At 47.3% G+C, this 14576-nt stretch overlaps 1 protein-coding gene across 2 annotated transcripts in view; it reads left to right on the plus strand.

Moving 5' to 3' along the window:
* Positions 1-14576, plus strand: part of CNTNAP2 (contactin associated protein 2) — a 1139689-nt gene that overhangs the window by 391117 nt on the left and 733996 nt on the right. The gene's annotated exons all lie outside the window — the stretch shown is intronic.

Consider the following 14576-nt stretch of genomic DNA (forward strand, 5'->3'; position numbering starts at 1 on the left):
CTACATTGAGCAGTTCTCTTCTAACGAAACGGTGAATATCTTTTTTTTTTTTTAATGCATGTTTTCATTTGTAACCGTAAAGCAGAACAGATGGTGAAGGCCTGCTTCTCTGTGAAGTGTCAGTTAAAATAACCAAAGCTACTAAATATTTTATTGCTGGCAGGGCTTCCTTCCAAGGAGGAATGACCGGCACTGTTTTGACTCCGGTAACTCCAAATAGGGTGGACTGTCTCTGAGAGCATGTTTATCTCGCCTTCCCTATCTGTGACCCCCGTCCTTTGCTTCTGTTCATTAGGCTAGACAGATCATTGATCTGGTGCTGAGCTCCATTAACAAGGTGAGGGGAGGCAATGAGCATTCAGAAATGCATGCTGGGCCATGGGGATTTGTCCTAATTGGACTCTCCATACAGAGGATTTAACAGGGAGATTGTATTTGTTGATAATACACCGGTTTGATTTTTCATCTCCTAAAAGGAAAAAAAAAAACTCATTTAAAATCCCACACACCACTCCCCAGGTAGTGATATAGAACATTTGACATCCGACACTTGATCTTAACTACATGTATCTTGCCGTTTTTTAAATTAAAAAGAAGGTACGCCGTAAAACGCAGTTAACATTTTATTTCCCTGGCTAATTCTTTTTTTAAAAATAGAAGGTCAACAAAGATTCAGATTGTAGGCAGGAAACGCATATGAGAAAAAGGAAAGTGGCATGGTTAGTGGGAGCTTTTAACAAAGCACTTCTAAACACGTTTCCTATGAGGACCTCTCCCCCCCCGCCCACTGCATAGGGCTAAATTGGGTTTTGAGTAGATCCACTTAGAACTGTATTATTAGCCTGTAGGCTCTAAATCTGAGACCCACAAAAAGGTTTGGAGGAGGAGGAGAAGGAGGAGAGCTGATTCTTATATGCCGCTGTTTTTTCCCCGAAGGAGTCTCAAAGCGGCTTAACATCCCCTTTCCTCTCCCCACAACAGACACCCTGTGAGGTGAGTGAGGCTGAGAGAGCCCTGATATCACTGCTCCGTCAGAACACCCTTTTGTATGTGCTGTGACGAGCCCAATGTCTCCCAGCTGGCTTAAAGTGACCAGAAATATTGGGCCACAAGGCAAGACATGTCGCCACAGCGGCGGCGGCAGGCGGGCGCTCCCGCCCCAACTGTCCTCAGAAGGGCGGTGGCAGGGTGGCGGCGGCGGCGGCGGTGGTGGTGGCGGCGGCGGCAAGCGGGCCCTCCCCCCTCTTCCCTCTCCAACTGGCCTCAGAAGGGCGGCAGAACGGTGATGGTGGTCGCAGCGGCAGCAGGTGGGCCCTCCCCTCCTCCCCCTCCTCCCCCCTCCTCCCTTCCCAACTGGCCTCGGAAAAGTGGTGGCAGGGCAACGGTGATGGTGGTGGTGGCGGCGGCAGGCGGCCCCCCTCCTCTCCACTCCCCTCCTCCCTCCCCGACTGGCCTCAGAAGGACTGCAGCTGGGTGATGGCACCTCCCTCCCCCCTCCCTCCCCCTTCCTCTCTGACTGGCCTCAGTGCAACGGTGGTGGCCCGGCTGACGAGGAGGCAGGAAAGTGCGGAGAAAAAGGCTGTCCGAGCAGGCGGCAGCCGAGCTGGCCAGGAAGCTCTGCCCCGGAGCCCAGGTGCCTGTACGGAGGCCTCCTGAGCCTGGGCTGCCTGCCGGGCTACCTGCTGGGCTGCCGCATGGCACATGGCTAAAAAAATTGGAGAACCTCACAGGACAATTAGAAAACGCCGTGGGATGCTGGGCAAATGCCCCAAATGTGGGACTGTCCCGCCAAAGGTGGGACATCTGTCCACCTTAAGCTGGCTGCATGTGGGGGAGTGCAGAATCAAACCCGGCTCTCCAGATTAGAAGTCCACACTTCTAGCCACGACACCAAGGTAAAGGTGAAGACTGGCTTTGACATGAAAAGGGGAAGCAGTTATGGTCAGATGCCTGAGAACACTGTGAAAATACTCATCCCTTTTGGTGACAGGCTCTGAACAGGGGCAAAGGTGTGTCTGCCCATCCAAAGGACCAGATGAGACAAATCCCACATGTACACATATAAGGAGAAGAAGAGCTGGGTCTCTGTACCTCTCTTTTTATTACCCAAAGGAGTCTCAAAGCAGTTTCCAATTGAGAAAGTCCAGGAGATTTGGGGATATAAATACAATAAATATAAATAAAATAAAATGGAGCCTGGGTAGGAGAGTGAAAACTGGGCATGGCTTGGGCCAGTCACAGTCTTGTTAGAGCTGCTCTCACAGAGCAGTTCTGTCAGAGCTCTCCCAGCCACACCTACCTCACACATGAAGGTCCCTTGCATATCTACTGGAAGTTAAAAGTTCCTATAAAAATCAGGATTCTTTCAAAGGGCTGCCTTTAGTAACCTTCCGTTGTTGTGAATAAAACCCACCGTGTGTTTTTATTGGCACACTTGAATATAGATATTGGTTTACCTCCCTGGTGGTGGAAAGATGCTATAAAAACATTTTTTAATTATTTCTGTGTACTTTAAAACAATTGTGTGTGGTTCATATTGACTTGTCAGGAAGACCGGCCTGGGTCGAAACGTGTTAGGTCTTTGGATGTTAGAATATAACTAACTTATACATGTTTGAAGAGCCTTTTGTGGCGCAGAGTGGTAACACAGCGACATGCTGTCTGAAGCTCTGACCATGAGGCTGGGAGTTCGATCCCAGCAGCCGGCTCAAGCTTGACTCAGCCTTCTATCCTTCCGAGGCGAGTACCCAGCTTGCTGGGGGGGGGGGGTAAACGGTAATGACTGGGGAAGGCACTGGCAAACCACCTCTTATTGAGTCTGCCATGAAAATGCTGGAGGGCGTCACCCCAAGGGTCAGACATGACCCGGTGCTTGCACAGGGGATACTTTTACCTTTACCTTTTTATACAGGTTTGACCTATAAAAAAGTGTCACTCTGTGCTGTTCTTATTGTTTTTAATATTTTTATATATTGGAGCTCTGCAAATAAAATTCAAATGTAATATACGTTTATATCATATAAAGTCGTAGCTTTTTCAACCTTTTTAGGTGACTGGGCTGGTCATTTTTGCAAGCCCATTGAGGCGTTGTGAGGTGTCAATGAAGGCTGAGAGCATGAGGCTGAGAAGGGAGAGATAAACATCGGAAGGAATGGGAAATCATAAAGTCTGTCTCCTTTGGGGTGGCCAGCCTCCAGCTGAGGCCTGGAGGTCTCCTGGGATTACAACTGAAGTCCAGGTGCCAGAAATGACCACTTTGGAAGGTGGACTCTGGGACATTATATCCCCCTGAAGGCCCTCCCCTCCTTAAACCATGCCCTATGGAGGTTCTGCCCCCTAAATCTTCATCTATTTCTCAATTTGGAGCTTTCAACCCTACCTCCAGATGACAGAGATCAATTCCCCAGGAGAAAAGGGCTGCTTGGAAGGGTGGATTGTATGAACCTGTTGAGCTTCCACCCCCCCCCAGGCTCCCTCCCCCAAATCTCCAGGAATCTCCCAACCCAGAGTTGGCAACTCTGTTTAGCAAGTAAAAACTTTTGTTGTGTCTGATATTCCCTCTCTGACTCTCATTAACCCTCCTGTCTCATTCATGGGTTTGTTTGTTCATGTTTTAAATAAATCAGTGAAATTAGGGTTCCCTGGGCCATGGATGCTGCTGGATTGGAGGAGAGCTTTCCAAGAGCGAGGTGACAGGCTGACATCACCCAGGAGATACATCCAGGGGAGCAATGCTCTGACTTTTGGGCAAAAGCTTCAAATCATAGAGTGCCCCCAAACCAGAGCATCAACCCCCTCCAACATGGCAACATAATTTCTGGGTGATGTCAGCACATTGTGTTAAAATGTGGTGTTCTTTTGGATTAGGGTATGTTTAGGGGGCAAGATGCTTCTGGAAAGCAGGGAATCCCCATCTGGATTAGTAGATCTGGAAACCCTATATTAAGCCAGAAAAAAAGAATGCATTTCAACTTGTCATGCTGTCTGAGTGAATGCTGTTAACTGAGTATAACGGTGCATAAGAGCAACCCAATGTCCTTCCCAGAAAAAAACAAAAAACAAAATAGGTTTTGCATTTGCATCTTAACCAACTCCTGCCTTGATGCGAAACAACCCAAGACTGCGTCTGTGCGTGCATTAATCGGGTTGTGCCCCTCCCTTATGCCAGATCAAGGAGACCCATACCAAAGGCTGAGCTTCAGGGCAGGATTTGCCCGTGGAGAGCTGCGAGGCAGTTTCCTGCGGCAATTCAGTGCAGGGGGGGGGGGGAGCCAGCTTTCCTGGCTGCCTCTCTTCCCTTCTCCCCACACTCTTTGCAAGTGGGCTGAGAAGGCACACAGCTCCTTTCCTCAAAGCCATTCAACATATGCAGCGGAATCACGTGGCACACATTGCCTTGAGCTGTACTTTTTTCCAGACTCTCAGCAGAAGATCCATAACTCTCAGATGGTCTGTATATCAACAGGGGGAAGGAGTCTCTGTTGTCTGCTGCTGCCCCGGTCATTTCACACGCTCTGGCTGGAAAGGCTTGAATTGAATCGCGATCCCGTCTTTCACGCCCAAAGGGGAAGCATACCGTTGGACTGCAAACCATGGGGAAATTCTTGCAACGTTAATTAATAGAGAAAGCGGAGAACTTATAACAATGGAGGAGCTTGAATACTATGAGTGAGAAGTAGGGTTGCCAGCTCTGGGTTGGGAAAAACATGGAGATTTTGGGGGTGGAGCTGGGAGTGGGAGGGATTTGGGGCTGGGAAGGATTCTCCCCTCCAAAGTAGCCATTTCCTCCAGGGGAACTGATCTATTCTGGAGACACTCCATAAAAGCAGGGAATCCCCAAGACCCAACCAGAGATTGGCCTCCCTAGGGCCATACACAAATGATACATTTTCATCTCCCTTGGTTATTGGGGATTCAGGTTAGCACAGAGAATCCTCCCTTTGCTTTTGGACCTATGATGTAGAATAGTGATCCCCAACCTGTGGGTCGCGGGCCACATGTGGTCCTTCGACTAATTGGAGGTGGGCCCCGAAGGATGCCTTCTTCTCCCCCTCCCCGGCCCTTTACTTCATCCCTCCCCAGCCCTTTACAACACACTTCATTGTTGTGGCGTGTCTGTATCTTATTTTGAAGGGATGTTTAAACATTACCATAGCGATCAGAGAGCCCTAGGGCAGTGGTTGAGAGTAAACTACCCCCCTCCCACCGGGCCTCAGTAAAAGGCGTTGAGTGGTCCCTGGTGATAAAAAGGTTGGGGACCACTGATGTAGAAGACCGAGGTTCAAGACCACCAGTCAGCCCTGGGAGCTGATTGGTGTAAACCTCTCTGGCTATGGGTTATTCATAAGTCAGTACTTCACAGGCTACCTTTCTTGCCCATTTAATATTTCAGATCCCCAGGTTCACTCCCAAAGATATCTACCAAAAAGATAGGCCAGCCCCCTTTAAAAATAAGTTCTCACTCACACAGAGTTGTGAGCTGGGTCTCACACATTGTTCCGATTGTTCACTTCCACCAGCTTTTCATATTGTTAACAGCAGCTTTGCTGTTAAAAGCCTAAGGTCTTCGTGGGCGGAGAGTGGGCATGGCCTGTCTGAGGCAGGGACCACTCCCGCCCACCCAGCCCATCCAGGGGCAAACTGGTGGCATCACTGCCAGTTTGCCCCTGGCCACTGACTGTGAGGTGACAGTTTACAATGCTGCCACAGCTGGGAGCTGTTTCCCGGCTGCTGCACCATTGTAAAGTGACAGGGAAAGCTGGGGGGGAGGGAAGGGGCCTCCCCCTTGCCTTCCCTGTCAGACTGGACAACTGCTCCCCTCCCTTTTCCCACCACCAAGCTCTGGCACCTGTTGCATTCCTGAATACAACGGCTTTGCCCCTAGTCCTGTAGTATAAGGCTGCAGGCCATGATATTAAATTGTGTGTGTGCGTGTGTGCTAGGGATGGGTCATTTGTTTCAGATAAGCTGAAAAGTACGCCAATCAATGCTGATCCGGGTACTTTTTGGCTGTATCTAAGTAGAATTGCCCATGCGTGCAGTTTAAACATTCCAAATCAGACATTTCTGAATCCCGATTCAGCAATTTGGGTGCGATTTGGTGATTTCATCACTGTATTATAGCCTATGTGCCATTAAAGTTAATAGGGAATGTTGCCTTTTTGTCTAGTCCATGGTCTGGGGGTGGGGGTTGAGTTAAGGCACCAAATTTTCAGCGTAGTTGTGGGAGCCTCTCCTCAAAAGAAGCCCCAAGTTCCAAAAAGATTGGATCAGGGGATCCAACTCTATGGGCATCCAAAGGACCGTTTACGCACTGGGAACTTCACTGCCCCAGCTCCCGTGCAGGAGTACAAATCAGGGGAGGATGAGGTGTACCGGGCCAAATGCTCCCCCATGTGGGTGCAGAAAGAGGTGGGGCAACCTGCCACAACTAAAACTCCAGCCTGCAGCCCGGCATGAAACCTCCAGTGCGTAAACGGTCAAGCAAGTGCCTCCATCTGACCTCCATTTTTTCTTATGGAGGTCAGATGGAGTGCCCTCTTTGGGTGCCTGGAGAATTGGGGGTTCCTTTGGGGGGGAGGCTCATACAACTATGCTGCAAATTTGGTGCCTTGATCTCAACCTCCCTCCCCCATGCCACAGAATAGACAAAAAGGCAAACTTTCCTATTAACTTTTATAATGTCATAAAAGCTGTCAGCTCTTCTGCTGACTTCTAACTGTTGTTTTCTACCACTGTTTTCCGAGTCTCCTCCTCTCAGCCTTTTGCCAGCTCTGGCTGGTGGCTTTGAGACAGAGGCAAATCTAGCCTGTTGGTCATACCTCCCTCGGGGATTGTTGTGGAGATAAAATTGGAGAAGGGAACTACTTTGGGGAGAAAGGTGGGATATATATGAAGTAATAATAATAAAATAAACAGCCACCCTGAAAAGGAGGCCTGGGCAAATGTCTGGGGCAAAGTCACAGAGTACGTTTTACAGCTGAACAGGGATTTGAGGCCAAATTCAAGCCCAGGAAGAATCCAGTTTTTGTTACTAAAATCTGGTGTTCGTGATCATTGGAGCACTCCTACAAGGGAGGAAGGACTCGAAGCATTACGGAACCTAGCTTCTCAGGGAAGGAGGCTTTTAGACTTCTCCCTGCCATGCTGATCATGTGCCGGGCATTTTAGCCATGATTTTCATGAACGTTAAATGCATTTGGTGTATTGTGCTTAAAGCAGACAGGGCAGAACTGTAAACAAACATAAGCCAGGATTACTCTTGGAGTAAAACGGTAATGACTGGGGAAGGCACTGGCAAACCACCCCGTATTGAGTCTGCCATGAAAACGCTGGAGGGCGTCACCCCAAGGGTCAGACATGACTCGGTGCTTACACAGGGGATACCTTTACCTTTACCTAAAACTCTGATGAGGACTGCAGGCAGTTAATGTCTATGGCTTCCCCCCCCCTGACTTATTTTGGCATGTGTATCTGACGAAAGAAGGATGGCCCTTAATCCTCAGATCAATGGCCGTTACACATCTCAGAAGCCAAATGAAGCCAAGTAATCAACTCACTTAAATTACAACGCCTGATAGATCAAACAGTTCCAGGGAGCTTTTCCATTGATCTCCTCCGTAGGTGTCTCGCAAAGGTGGACATAACACCTTCCCTTGAGGGCAGGTCACTGTCCCCTTCACGCACCAGCAGATTCAGTGACACCTAATGCAGCCATCCTTCCAGTTTATTCTTTTGATTTCTCTTTCCTGTTGGAAAAATAACATACTATGAGGTTCCCTCTTCATTGAAGTTTGAGGGAAGAAAGGACAACAAGGCAACTCAAAACTCTGTTGAACATGGTGCCTTTGATATGTCTCTGTATGCCTACAAGAAGCACAATTGGGTCAATTTGGGCTTCAATGGGAAGTAGTTATATCCATGGAGCCTGTGAGTGCACCCCAAGTTTAACCTCCTCCCCTAAAATCCCAATCTGTCCAATCTGTTTCAGAGAATTAAGTTTTGAGAAGAATGCTTCTAGAACACAGGATCCAGTGTTGTCATTTGTGTGAATTGGTACGGTTGTCTTGTCAGCTTCCAGGTGGGGCCCAGAGGTCTTCAGTCATTATAATCCATCTCCAGACTACAGCGCTGAGTGAATCATAGAATCATAGAATCATAGAGTTGGAAGGGGCCATACAGGCCATCTAGTCCAACCCCCTGCTCAACGCAGGATCAATCCTAAGCATCCTAAAGCATCCAAGAAAAGTATGTATCCAACCTTTGCTTGAAGACTGCCATTGAGGGGGAGCTCACCACCTCCTTAGGCAGCCTATTCCACGGCTGAACTACTCTGACTGTGAAAAACGTTTTCCTGATATCTAGCCTATATCGTTATATTTGTAGTTTAAACCTATTACTGCATGTCCTTTCCTCTGCAGCCAACAGAAACAGCATCCTGCTCTCCTCCAAGTGACAATCTTTCAAATACTTAAAGAGGGCTATCATGTCCCCTCTCAACCTCCTTTTCTCCAGGCTGCATCACACTGCCTGCTCATGTTTAGCTTACAATCCACAAGTACCCCAAGGTCTCGTTCACACACAGTGTTACCAGAAGCGTATCCCCCATCCAGTGCCTCTAAAGAAACTGGCTACAATGGAAGATGGAATCCATGGCTTTGTACCCTGCAAAGGTTCCTTCCCTCTCCAAACTCCACCCTTCCAAAGCTCCACCACCAAAATTTCCAGGTATTTCCCTACCCAAAGCTGACAACTGTAGTGAATCAACCAGAGTGCACAGTTGGATCTACAGTGTCCTTGGATTAGGTGACAACTGGAATCTCTTGGGATTACAATTGATCTGAGATCACCTGGAGAAAATAGCTGCTTTGGAAGGTGGACTCTATAGCATTGAAGTCCCTCCCCTCCCTAAACCTTGGCCTCCTTAGACTCCACTCCCAAAATAATCTCCCCTGTCAGATCGTAATCAGATGTAATGGGTTTATGGCTTGTGTGGGGTGTAACCAGCACAACCTAGGGTTGTCAAGCAGCTGGGCAAGAGATGTTTGGAGGTGGTTTGCCATTACCTGCCTCCTCAACACGACCCCTAGAGTTCCTTGGAGGAATTGCCACCCAAATCCTTGGAGGTCTCCCATCCAAAGACTAGCAAGGCCAGCCCTGCTTGGCTTCTGACATCTGATGGGACTGGGCTGGGCTGCACTATCCAGGTCAAGGCACAATGGCTGAATCTATCTGAGAACTGAGTCCCATTAAATCTTCCTAACATCACCTCTGAAACTAAGGCATTTGGGCATACAAGTCCGAATGCCCTTCTGTGCTTTGGCTTCTTTGTTGTTAGCGGAGGGCATGCTCTGCTGAACCATTAGAGTTGTCAGCTGGTGTGGAGAAAAAAGCCCTTTCCCTGTAAGAGAGGCTTAATGTACAGGAATGCACAGCTGAAGGTTTGTTTTCCTCTTCTTTGGCATGGAGGCAAATAACATCTTCTGAGAAGTAATTCCCCATTAATTTTCTATTTAAGGGACTGGAGTTTTTTTCCAGGCCAGTTGGCAACCCCACTCCATGTTGCATAGTGGCCAAGACCCAGGTGCCATCAGGAGGTCTGCCAGCAGGGCCAAAGCTCAGAAGCCCTCCCGTTGTTGCCCCCCAGGCACCAAGAATACAGAGCATCCCTGCCCCAGGCAGAGTGTCTTGAGGCTAATAGCCCCTTCCCCATAGGTTTATTCAATCCCCACCTGAAGCTTCCTGTGCTTGTAGCCACCACTGCTTCCTGCAGCGGTGATTCCAAGTATTAACCATCCAGCTTCCAATGGCTGTTGGGAGGATAAGCTGGAGGCAGGAATCTACCTGAATAATGCTGCTCTAAGCCAAAGGAAATGTCATCGGTCCTGGGAACTGAAGCTGCCACTGGGTCTTGCATCAAAAGGTTAAATGGAACCAGCTGGCAGTTTGTGACCAAAGGCAGAATGTTTACACCTGATGTGGCTGCTCAGGGTTGAGACAGCTTCCTCCTTGAGCTGGCATGGTCTGTTGAAAGGGAAGACAGTCCTATCACTCTTTATGCAGCTATATTTAGCAGCTAGCAGTGAATATAAAGATGGATTTGTAACAGTCAGGGGAAAGAATGTTGGGCATTTTTAACCGCTCCTGCGGAGCAGATAAAATAAAACAGTAAGGGCCCAGAGGGCGGGCCCTGTCGGGGACAAGGAAGGGTGCCAATTGGCCCCTTCCCCCAGACTGACAGTCGGAGGATCCAGTCGGCAGGTGCGAAGTGCCTGCCAATTGGGCCCTCCGATTGTCAGTCCCGCAGCAAGGGACCATTGCTGTGCCGCTGATCGGGCTGCCCGGGCCCTGGGGAGGCTTTTCCCATTGAGGGGGGGCGTTCGGGGGGGCCCAGCCCTTCCCACCAATCCGGCCAGTGCTGCCCGGGTGATTGGGAATGACTAGCGCCTGCTGTATTTTTCTCACAGCGGGTTTAATTACTAATAAAGGCATATATCAACAGTGATGCTAGCAGGGGTAGTCAAACTGCGACCCTCCAGATGTCCATGGACTACAATTCCCATGAGCCCCTGCCAGCAAATGCTGGCAGGGGCTCATGGGAATTATAGTCCATGGACATCTGGAGGGCCGCAGTTTGTCTACCCCTGTCCAATGCATAGTACAATGGGAATAACATGTTCTGGGTGAAATTGCCTCCATATGAATTCTGAGCTTGTTTTATCAGAAATTGCATGTGACTTTGTTGGATGAGGTGGCTGCCTAAAGTCCACTCACTAGGGAGTAGGTACTGTTTAGCACTGTAGGGTTTACCTCTGAGTATTAAACTAGAATTAAAAAGCATAAGCGTTTTCAAAGAGATTTTACTAACCCCTTTCCGGAGAGGGTACATATAATCAGTGGCATGTCTTGAGCGCCAGCTCAGTATAGTGATTAAGAGTGGTGGCCTTAAATCTGGAGAACTGGGCTTGATTTGCTCCTTCTCCACCATGCAGCCTGCTGGGTGACCTTGGGCCAGTGACAGTTCTCTCAGAGCTCTCCCACCTACTTGCTGTGGAGAGAAGAGGGGTAGGCGAATGTAATCCACTTTAAGGCTCCTTCGGATAGTGAAGAGTGGGGTACAAAAAAACAGTGCTCTCTTCTTTTCTTGATGTGTCTGTCTCTACACTTAATATTTTATAAACAAAACAACCTGCAGCCTTTCTGAATGGCAATGCAGTAAGCACCAAAGAATGCCGATGAGTATCATGGGATTTATTTTCCAAGTAAACACACAAAAAATTCTATTTCCTAGGACATATCATTACATTTTACATCCAAGAAAATCTATGTGGGCTTTTAGAATATTTGTACTCCCCGGCTCCATAAACAAAATCCATTTTTTTAAAAAAACCCTTTTTGACAGCAATCTTTATCTTTTCCCTTCTCCCATAAATTCTTTTAGTTAAGAGTGATGCATTTCACATTCTTTCCTGCCAGTCCATTATGAAAGGTAGCTTCTTTGGTTTCTGCAAGAAGTCTTCTCAATTCTTGCTGCAGTCAACAAAGATGTAACTAATTCAATAGCCTCCCTATTTAAAGAGGGGGGGGTTGTTTATTTTTTTTACTATCGCTTTTTGGGGAGAGTTTGCAAACTCTTTGGAATGAGATAAGCTTATCAAATGTGCCTGGATGACACCTACTCAAAAGCACGTCCCATTTGATGCAGTGGGGCTAACAGCCACGTAAAGGTCCTTAGGACTGCAGGCTCAGTCTCCTTAAACAAAAATACTTAAACAAAAATCCAGGCGGTCCAGGTAGGGATGTTGGTGGAATTGGTCAGTAAACATTCCTAGGCTATTCTAGGCTGTTCTATTCTATTTTTAGAGACCTTTGTTGTTAAAGGAGGCAAGTTGTGAAGTCCCGTCTAGAGAGTGTTGAGTCTATAATGTTTTCTTGTTCTATATTTATGGCTCTTCTTAATTTGCTTAGAGGGTTGAACTGTTTTTTTTATGGTTCTTTAAGAGATCTCATCCAAAAGGTGGGAAATAAATTCCTGGTTCCATGCCCCAGTGCACTTTCTTTGCTCCTTGCAACAAAAACAAATAATCAATTGGGGGGGGGGATTCACCTCTTTCAGGGCTAACCATGGCAATTCTGTGTTTAGCTTCATGGGCCACTGATGTGGTGAAACAGTCCGTAGGGATGCCAATTGACCTTACAGACTGGATGTATTTATTTACTCAATTCCCTGGACAGGGTGTGTGCTCTGGGGATTGGCAAACCTACAGCATTGCAGCTTTTGGGAATTACATTGCTGACATCATGATATGGACCGTTTATGCACTGGAGGTTTTATGCCGAGCTGCAGGCTGGAGTTTTACTCGTGGCAGGTTGTGCCACCTCTTCCTGCACCCACATGGGGGAGCACTTGGCCTGGTGCACGTTGTCCGCCCCTGATTTGTGGTCCTGCACAGGAGCTGGGGCAATGAAGTTCCCAGTGCATAAATGGTCATGGTGGCGCAGCCTCTTGTTTTGGCTCACCTTTTGCATCTCATGGTCCCAGAATACCCACTGGCCATCACAGATTGCCATTATGCCCCACCCTAGAGTAACCCTCCAGCCCAGATTGCGATTCCAGCCAGAGCCCTTCATTCCAGCTGGGAGGGAGATGATCAAAGCAACCTGCCACCGCTAAGCACAGAATTGCAGCCAGGAAAGGTAGTTAATGGGGGAGCCCGAAAAAGAGACTTTGTCCCCATTGTGCTCTTGGGGAAAATATGGCGGTGAGGAAAACAGCCTATTTTTGGGACTTTTAAAAACAATAGTTGACTTGGTTAGCTATCTGAGCTCCGAATTGATCACAGGGGAGTTGACCCATTATTAGTAACCGGACCTAGCTAGAGAACATATTTTCTTCTCTAAAGTGGGGAACAGCTTTCAGAACAGAAAGAGGCTATTGCATCTCCTGCTGGTGCTTGGTAGAGTACGAGCCCCGAAGATGGTATCACCTGCTTAAGAATAACCAATACAGAACATGATAAAACAGGAGCCTCAAGGCTAAAGACTAACCCAATTTGTTCCAGAATAAACTCTCATTAATTTCCATTTATTTATTGATGCTCTCCTGACTAAAGTGTTCAGTGTTCACAATTAGGAATCAGATCGTTGCCAGATGCAAATACAGTCAGTGGTACTGGTATAACCGTAATACATTAACTAATTTTGGACATCAGCAAATATAATAGCAATGCTGAATATCCTCCTTCCTATGGCACCCACTACAATTCCGTCCAACCCACTGGGCTATCAGTATGCGTTTCATGTCCTCCATACTTTTCTGCTGATCTATGTTGCTTGTTGTTATCACTTTATTATTGTTAAACTAAGTTATCTATATTGTTTCTGTTGTATGTGAACCGCCCTCCGGGGAGGGTGGTATATAAATATCTGTAACAGTAGGAGCTGTTATTAATAAAATGCTAAGGACTAAGTGGGTGGAGAGTGGGTGTAGCCTGACAGAGGCAGGGCCCAATCGGGACCTACCAAGGGAGTGTCAAAGGTATTGTTGTTGAAATACTGTTCAAGTTCGAGTTGGTATGTTAATGTTATAGTGTTATATTGATATTGATACTGTTCCATCTAAATGTTCCAAAATATTTTCTGTAAACTGCCCAGAGCCATAGGGAATATAAAAATATAAATAAACAAACAAACAAATAAATAAATATAGTCCTGCTCTCTTCTCGACTCGCCTACACGCATCCAAATACATGACCCAGGAGGTGGATTTAACATATCGAGAGGTGACTCATAAACCAGCTGGTGGCTTGGGCCTGGAAGAGAATTCGTAACCATGGCACCAAGCAGTGGTTGGGTGCGTTCAGGGATGCCTTGCATGCTCCATCAGCTGAAATGAAAGCCATTCATCCTCTGCTTCCATATCCTGCCAATGACCTCTTTTATTGCGTGTGCATTTCAGAAAAATGTCCTGTGCCACTTAGAGATGGATATGCTATTCTTTCCTCCTGCTTCATTTGGAGCTGTGCTTTTAATGGGGAGCCCATTCAAAGGGGGTTGTGACTCGGTCAGCTGCGGCTGACATGCGGTAGCAGACTCTGACGGGATGTTGTGGCAGATCTGGGTTGGTTCTGAAGCAATGATATTTTGACAGTTGCTAAGGCAATCTAGTGACATGGAGGTATTGTCAGTGGCTTTGCACCTTTTTATCATACAGATACATGTCTCAAATAGATAATGTTTCCTTGCGGCATCTATCTATCTATCTATCTATCTATCTATCTATCTATCTATCTATCTATCTATCTATCTATCTATCTATCTATCTATCTATCTATCTATCTATCTATCTATCTATCTATCTATCTATCTATCTATCTATCTATCTATCTATCTATCTATCTATCTATCTATCCATCTATCCATCCATCCATCCATCCATCCATCCATCCACCCACCCACCCACCCACCCACCTATCCATCCATCCATCCATCCATCCATCCATCCATCCATCCATCGATTGATCTCTCCCCTCTTAAGCAAAGGTGAATCCTTCAAAGCTCTTCAACTTCTATGGACT

Source organism: Paroedura picta, chromosome 11 (genome assembly GCF_049243985.1).
Source record: "Paroedura picta isolate Pp20150507F chromosome 11, Ppicta_v3.0, whole genome shotgun sequence".
Classification (NCBI taxonomy): Eukaryota; Metazoa; Chordata; class Lepidosauria; order Squamata; family Gekkonidae; genus Paroedura; species Paroedura picta.